Source organism: Sorex araneus, chromosome 5, assembly GCF_027595985.1.
Source record: "Sorex araneus isolate mSorAra2 chromosome 5, mSorAra2.pri, whole genome shotgun sequence".
In the NCBI taxonomy this organism is placed as follows: Eukaryota; Metazoa; Chordata; class Mammalia; order Eulipotyphla; family Soricidae; genus Sorex; species Sorex araneus.
Window position 1 is genome coordinate 141,323,704 of NC_073306.1, and position 8,318 is coordinate 141,332,021.

The following is an 8,318-nucleotide window of genomic DNA, read 5'->3' on the forward strand; positions in this document are numbered from 1 at the left end:
TTTCTCTCTTACTTCTGTCACTTCCCTTAATTCTTATACAGTGTTACTGCCTCAAAGCCTGTTCACTTTCGACTGACACCTGAACAGGATCTGAATAGTGAGCAAAGCTCCAAGGGTGAGTGTGTTTTGAGGATTTGTTAATCAGGGTAATAAACTGCCAAAGTACTTCCAAAGAGGGCAAGTACATTCAACTCCCAAAATCACTAATACACACATCAGGATTACAAATTTAAAAGGAAGCCTTTCAACAATTATTTCTGGCTATTAGCATTATCCTTGGCTATCCTCACAGAGAACTTTAGGTTCCAAACAATGGAAGAAAGTGACCTTAGAACTGAGAGAGGCCCAAAGAAAAGGCAGTTAGGCAGTCTCGTTTAGGAGGACTATGGATGCATATTTGTACCCTGTGTCCATTATTCCTGTAGCTGCAAATGAATTCCCAAAAGGGGCAGATGAATACACACATACTTTTCCATTTTGAGACTTAAAAAGAATTTAATCAGGCTCACATGCAGTAAGGAACTGATTCTCCCTATACTATGTGACTTCTTGGCTTAATTACAACAGAGTAGATAATTCCTGCAGAGTGGGAAAAATTGACTTGCACATGTCTCCCCCTACCAAACTTTTACAATTTAAAACACAGTGGGGGAATGCGGCTTGTGGTGGGGGATTACAAATGCAAAAGTTAACTGTACCTCATGGTGATTCATTAAAAATAAATAAACAAATAAGGAATTTTTAAAAATGCAAAAGCTAACACCCAGATTGGTATCTCTATGGATCAATTGACAGGAAATGGGATTTGGGCAGATACAGAACTATCATCTCCTTATGACAATAAGGTAAATTCCCAAGTTCTTGACTGTTCTCTAAAAGGTTGGAAAAAAATTTCTCCTCCTGATTCACAGCTTAGCCCTTTGTTAATGTTAAGCAAGAGCCTGAGTAACTTTATGTGGCATTCACTACCCAATTAAAAGATAGTTTAAACAAGACTGTTCCCAGTCACGGAGCTTATGATACGCTGTGCATATCTAGTCCTCAGACAAGGCTGATTGTCAGAAGGTTTTAAAAGCGTTAAAACCAGCAGGAGGAAAATTAGAGGATTAAAGTTCACAGTGACCTAGGGTACTGTGCGTAGTAGAAACAACATTATGCACAGCAGAAACAGCTAAAGTGCGGGGCTATTACTTACTGAGCATGATAAAACAGTATGAACAATTTCAAGTAATGTGGTGAATTTCACAATAAAAGGACTCTGAAATGGTTAAAAGTGTATAGTAATAGTCTGTCACAGCCAACTGGACAATTCAGATAGATAGCTTTATAAAGAAAATATAGAATCCAGCAAGGCAATGAATACTAAAGGACTGCAAGTCATATCCATAATTTTAAAGCAGCAACCCAAGCATAAGAACAATTTCAAAGTCAATGATGACAAATACTGGTAACAGTGCCTGTTTTGTTGATCTGTGACACACCAGGCAGCACTCAGGATTTACTCCTGGCTCAGGGTTCAGGTATCACTACTGCATGGTTTGAGATTTTTATGGACTGCCAGGGATCAAACGTATTATGGCCTTGTGAAAGCCAAGTGCCTGGCTGCTTACTTAAGGCCCTGATAATAGCGTCTTTTAATATCAATGAAAGTACCATTGTACTGAACTAGGGAGAGAAACCGGGAAGACAAAGAGAAAACTAACAGAGTGCATAAAACAACAGGTGTGTAAAGTAACAAAATGGCAAGGGTAAGGTCAAGTCAAATGAAGTATATAACACTAAGGGGGAATTAAAACTGTATCCAGGGGCTGGAGTGATAGCACAGCGGGTAGGGCGTTTGCCTTGCACGCGGCCGACCCGGGTTCTAATCCCAGCATCCCATATGGTCCCCTGAGCACCGCCAGGGGTAATTCCTGAGTGAAGAGCCAGGAGTAACCCCTGTGCATCGCCGGGTGTGATCCAAAAACAAAAACAACAAAAAAAACTGTATCCAAAAGCATGAGCACAGTTCTGTGGCTCATAAATCAACAAGTGAAGTGAGTGTACCTGACCACTTTGGAGATCTAAAGTAATCTGTATCACTTACATCACTTGTCATCCCATTGCTCATCAATTTGTTTGAGTGGGAGCCAGTAACGTTCCCATTCATCCCTGTCGCTTGCTAGTGTAGCCCAATGGCATCTGCTTGCTCCAGGAACACGAAGAGCCTCAAACCATTCATTCAGGGTCTCAATGAAGAAGTCTAATCATGTCGTAGGTGGGCGGCCACTCGGTCTGTTGATGTCCTGTGGAATCCAATCGGTAAAAGCTCTAGTCCAGCAGTCATCTCTAAATCACATTACATGTCCGGCCCATCTGATTTTCAATGCCTTGGCAAACGAGACAGCATCCCTGATTCTCAATCATTGACGGAAATCAGAACTCTGAATTCCTTCTGTCACTTGAGTGAAACATGATATTCCAAGCATAGCTCTTTCAATTCCTCTTTGGGATACCTGAGTAGCGTTCTCATCCTGTTTTCATAAGGCCCAGGTCTCTGAGACATATGTTAATGCAGGAAGAACAATGGAACTGAAAAGATGTGCCCGGAGCCAGAGGTTCTTCATCCTCTTAACCACTTCTTCGACACTCTTGAAGGCATTCCACGCTGCTCTCTTCCTCCTGCGCAGTTCAGGTGCCAGGTTATTTGTCATGCTGAGTTCTCAACCTAGGTACAGGTTGAGAACTCAACATGTACCTAGGCATTCAGAGATGTTCATTCTGTTAAGGGCAAATGGAACATCAGGAACACTAGTTCTCAGGAACACCATTTCTCATGAACATTGTCTTTGTGAGTTTCAGCTGCAGTCTGACCTTTCCATGCTCACAGTCAAAGTCGGCCAGCATTCGTGCTGCTTGGCTGATATTTGGTGTTATGAGAATGATGTCATCAGCAAAGCAGAGGTGGTGTAGTTGCTGACCGTCTATCTTCACTCCCATTCCAGTTGTCGAATGATGTTCTTGAGAGTGGTACTGAAGAGTTTTGGTGAAATGGTGTCACCCTGCCGAACCCCTTTGTTTACATTGATGATAACTTCTTTGTAGAAAGGTGAGATCCTGGTGGTGAATCCGTAATGCAGCTCACGGAGGATCTTGATGTATTGAGTTTGAGCACCCTGTTTGGCTAGAGCTTCGATGACCACTTCAGTCTCAAGAGAATCAAAGGGCTTCTTTAAATCAATGAATGCTAGACAGAGCAGCATCTTGAACTCTCATGAAACCTCAATGAGCTTGGTCACCATGTGGATATGCTAGATCATGCAGAATCCTTTTCGGAACCTGGCTTGCTCACATTATTGTCCTTCATCTAGTCTTCTGCCAATCCTATTCAGGATGACTCAAGTGAATAACTTGTAGACAACAGGCAGATCAAGTGATAGTTGCTGATGTCGTGAATGTCTCCCTTTTTATACAACAGGATGGTCCTGCTGGTTTTCCACTGGGACAGAATCTTGCATTCAGACAGGTAGCATGTGAAGAGCCGAGCCAGTGTACTGACGAGCACTGGAGGCAGATTCTTCAGGTGTTCAGGTCTGACCTTTTCTGGACTGGGTGCTGTACGCATCTTTACTGACAAAATGGCCTGCTGGATTTTGGAAGGGACAACACTGGGAATGACATATCCATCCTGCAGAATTTGGTGTGTGGGCAGGTGAACGTGGCTATCAAAGAGATCTGAGTAGAAGTCGTGGATAATCTTTTCCATTGCCCTCTGGAAGATGTGATAAATCCATCAGGACATCAGAGGGCAGTCATCTTGATCTTATAGTTGGTGAAAGACAGGAGGGTGTTCTGAATACTTTTCCCAGCTTCTGCCATGCCGGCCAACACTGCTGCTCTCTCTTCTCTGAGATCTTCCTTTATCGCTTCTCTGCACAGCTTTCCGAGCTCGGACATTAGCTTGTGATTGCCTGAGGCTCAAGCCAGACCACGTTGGCAAATGAGCTCGAGTTTCCGAAAACAGGCGACTTTTTGTGGCTCGCTCTCTCTGCATTCCTCACACAATCATGGAAGTGCTGAACCAATCGATTGTGTTCCTTGTCGATGTTGTCAACGATGGCATCTTCCCATATTGCTGCAGTAGTGCCAAAGACCTCCCAGTTGGTGGTTGTTCTGGGTGTTCTCTTCTTAAACTTTGCAGCCCTTTCTCCCCACTCCGTGAAGGAGAATTTTGCATGAAGGAGATGGTGGTCAGGTCCCATTTGTAATTTTGGGACAATAGCAACATCAGTAAGGCAAAACCATCGATTGAATATAATGCGGTCAATTTCACTGTGGTACTGTCCACCGGGAGACTCCCATGCCCAGCGTTTAGATTCGGCCTTCTGGAACTGCGAGTTACCATGGATGGTCTTGGTCAACATGATGAACTCAGATAGTCTCTTACCCTGTTCATTCCATTCTAGGCCATGAGTCCCAATGTGGAGTTCTTCGGGTGACCTTCTAGGTCCTATCTTGGTGTTAAAATCACCAACAATGACCTTGTAGAAGGTGTGGTCTTCTTTATAGTACTTCTCCAGCTCCATGTGGTACTTCTCAATTTCTTCTTCGTCATAGTTGGATGTTGGTGCATAGACAACGAAGATAGAAACTGCCGGAAACAAGTCACATCTATTCAAACATAAGTATCCTATTCGGGTTTTTAGGCATTCGAACGAATCAATGCTCATGGCCAAGTTCGTGTTGACAAGGACACCAACATCATCGATGCCCCTAGTATTGCATGTTCCGAGGAACAGTTCTTCTTCAGTGTCTAAAATGGTGTGATGCATTGCTAGTCATCAGGGAGATGCAAATCAAAACAACAATGAGATAGCATCTCATACCACAGAGACTGGCACACATTCAAAAGAACAAAAGCAATCAGTGCTGGCGTAGATGTGAGGGAAAACTCTTTCACTGTTGGTGGGAATGCCAACTGGTCCAACCTTTCTGGAAAACAATATGGACGGTCCTTCAAAAACTAGAAGCTGAACTTCCATATGACCCTGCAATATCACTTCTGGGAATATATCCCGAGGATGCAAAAAAGCACAGTAGAAATGACATCTGGGGGCAGGAACGATAGCACAGTGGCTAGGGCATTTGCCTTGCATGCAGCTGATCCGGGTTCAAATCCCAGCATCCAATATGGTCCCCGAGCACCGCCAGGAGTAATTCCTCAGTGCATGAGCCAGGAGTAACCCCTATGCATCGCCAGGTGTGACCCAAAAACAAACAAACAAATAAAAAAAAGAAAAGAAAAGAAAAGAAATGACATCTGTACCTATATGTTCATTGCAGCACTGTTCACAATAGCCAAAATCTGGAAACAATCCTAGTGCCCTAAAATAGATGACTGGTTAAAGAAACTTTGGTACATCTACACAATGGAATACTATGCAGCTGTTAGGAGAGATGAAGTCATGAAATTTGATTATAAATGCATAGACATGGAGAGTATCATGCAAAGTTAAATGAGTCAGAAAGAGAGGGACAGACATAGAAGGACTGCACTCATTTGTGGAGTATAGAAAAACATCACATGAGGCTGACACCCAAGGACAGTAGATACAAGGGCCAGGAGGATTGCCCCATAGCTGGAAGACTGCTTCATGAGCAGGGGAGAGAAGGCATATGGAACAGAGAAGGGATCACTAAGAAAATGATGGCTGGAGGAATTAGTCAGGATGGAAGGTGCGTACGGAAAGTAGATAATGGACCAAACATGATGACCTCTCAGTGTCTGTGTTGCAAGCCATAATGCCCAAAAGTAGAGAGAGAGTATGGGGAATATTGTCTGCCATGGAGGCAGGGGGAGGGTGGGTTAGAGGGGGTATACTGAAGATATTGGTGGTGGGGAATGTGTACTGATGGAGAGATGGCTGTTGATCATTGTGTGATTGTATCCCAAACATGAAAGCTTGTAACGATCTCACAGTGATTCAATAAAATTTAAAAAAATATATTGATTTTTTAAAAAATAAAATTAATAAAATTTAAAAAACAAAACAACAACAACAAAAAAAATGGTGTGATGCGTTTGATGCCTTCTCGTCTCAGTCAATTCAATGACCTCGTACTTGATCTTCCGCGCTTGCACCATCAGGCCTCCTCAATGGATGCTTCCATTGCCAGTGTACATGTGTAAAAGTGCAAACAGTCATTTTAGTCCTTTAGTTTTGGCAGCCTAGTTCGGTCCTGAGATTTTATCAGCCTCTCCTTGTTCGTTCTTCTTAACGCTGCCATAGTGGGGGTTCTTCCAAGGTCAGGGGAATAAGGCCCATTGTTGTTACTGTTTTTAGCATATTGAATATGCCATGGATAGCTTGCCAGGGTCTGCCATGCAGGCGGGATACTCTTGGTAGCTTGCCGGGCTCTCCAATAGGGATTAAGGCTTTTAGGGCAGACTCTATTTGCCGTTATAGGTGTTCCGATGATTCACATCATATTTGAACCCCATCAAATATGGTGCGGTAATGATGAAAAATGGGTAGGAAGTGTTTATGATGTGTCTGTAATCTGTAGGGGATGATTAAAGACAGGCATACATTTCTAGAGCAGGAACCGAAAAGACCCAGTTCTGAATATCAATGTACACACTTCCTACTATCTAGGAAGTTAGTAACTACACCACCCTGCACAACAAAGGGGTCATCAAACAACAAATGGGCTTTTGAATCGAGTAAATTGTTCACAGCTCCAAAATGATATAAGGAACCATCATGTCATATAAGCCCCAGCATGAAATCTAAAAGTGAACCAACACAATTTTCCTTAGCTTTTATCAGTAGAGCTAAAGAGACTCCCAGCATCACTTAAGTGATTACTCCTGGTTCTGTCAAGCTCGACTATGTCCTGCCAAAAAAACACCTGAAATAAGACCATACGGCAATAGAATATGCAAAGCAAATATGGCAATGCTGCTTAAGGAAATGTAAACAGATCCTATACCTCAAATCATTTCACTAGGAGTCTTGAGATCTCCACATTGCGCAGAATAAAATAGTGGGCAAAGAACTGTATGTGGCTATTCATAGCATCAACGCTGAAAAGGGAGTAAAGGCAAAACAATGGGCATGCAGAGAAAGTGGGATCTACAAAATATGCACTAGCACTCAGTGTAAGTAAACTGAGAAGTAAACTGATGTACTGGGGAAAAAACTTTTAATACAATTAAAAGGAAAAGAAATACATTTTGCTCTAACTTGGTTTTGCACTGAAAGCACACACATATACCTACCAGTCCTCAGAAATAATGTCTGAATCTGGGCTTGGGATCATGAAGTTAGTGGTAGGGATGAAATCTGGACCTCCAACAAGCTGCAGTGCATGCTGTCTGGACCCTTACCCATTTAAAATCAATGGTGAAAATACAAAATAAACACTTCAGCAAGGGGGGCACAGATCTTGCACATACAAGATACAGATTGAATTAACTGGCACTTAGGATCTAATCACAGCAATGCAATGTGCAAGTCCAGTGGTGTCTGACCTGCCTGCTCCATGTTCCCTGTGTCCCAGTGATAAGCAAGGCAAACATGTCCACAGGCTACCATGGGCCAATCTGCAGCACCTGGAAGGAAGTAGAAATCCTATAATCATGTCTTAGGAGGTATTTCTGGACTACATCCCAGGTGTGCAATGCCTGACCTTGTCTATATGCTCAAGGTTCATGAACTGAACTTCAATGCTATTCAGAAGATATATATAAAGGATGAAACTGGGTGATCTGGTGGTCTAAAAGACAAACAACACCCCCCAATGTTTAGGTCTGGTCCCATTAGACCAGGAATTTAGGAAAAGAAAACTAGAGTCTGGTAACTGTCACACCTTAATGTGCAAATGGTAGATTTCTTAAAATCTAATCATGTTTTATAGTGATGTCAATGAACACACCCAGGAAACAGCTGTATGATGTAAATGAACACACACAGAAAATATGCGGCAAGGTTTCTGTACATTATACATGTTACACTGTATAGAGAAACTTCATTGTTAACTATTGTAAAATCATTGTTAATCATTGTAAAAACCGAAAAGATTAACCACAGTTGAATATAACAAAAACTTTTCCATGAGATGTGAAAATGAGTATATGGCATGACACACCTGCACTGTGTGTGATCGGTGATGTCTCACCTTCACACAGCACCTACATCTCAGGTAATCTGGAGCTGGAAGCTAACAGTGTTGTGGCAGAAGCAGGAGCAGTCACATGGGTCTCTGGTGGAATATGATAAACATCAAGTCATGCATGCATGTCGGGTTCTGGAGGCTGACAGCAAAACCTAGAAAAC

At 42.5% G+C, this 8,318-nt stretch overlaps 1 pseudogene; it reads right to left on the reverse strand.

The window, feature by feature from the left end:
* Positions 1 to 3,756: 3,756 nt before the first annotated feature.
* LOC129405074 (craniofacial development protein 2-like) lies at positions 3,757 to 6,124 on the reverse strand (annotated as a pseudogene).
* Between the last annotated feature and the right edge of the window lie 2,194 nt (positions 6,125 to 8,318).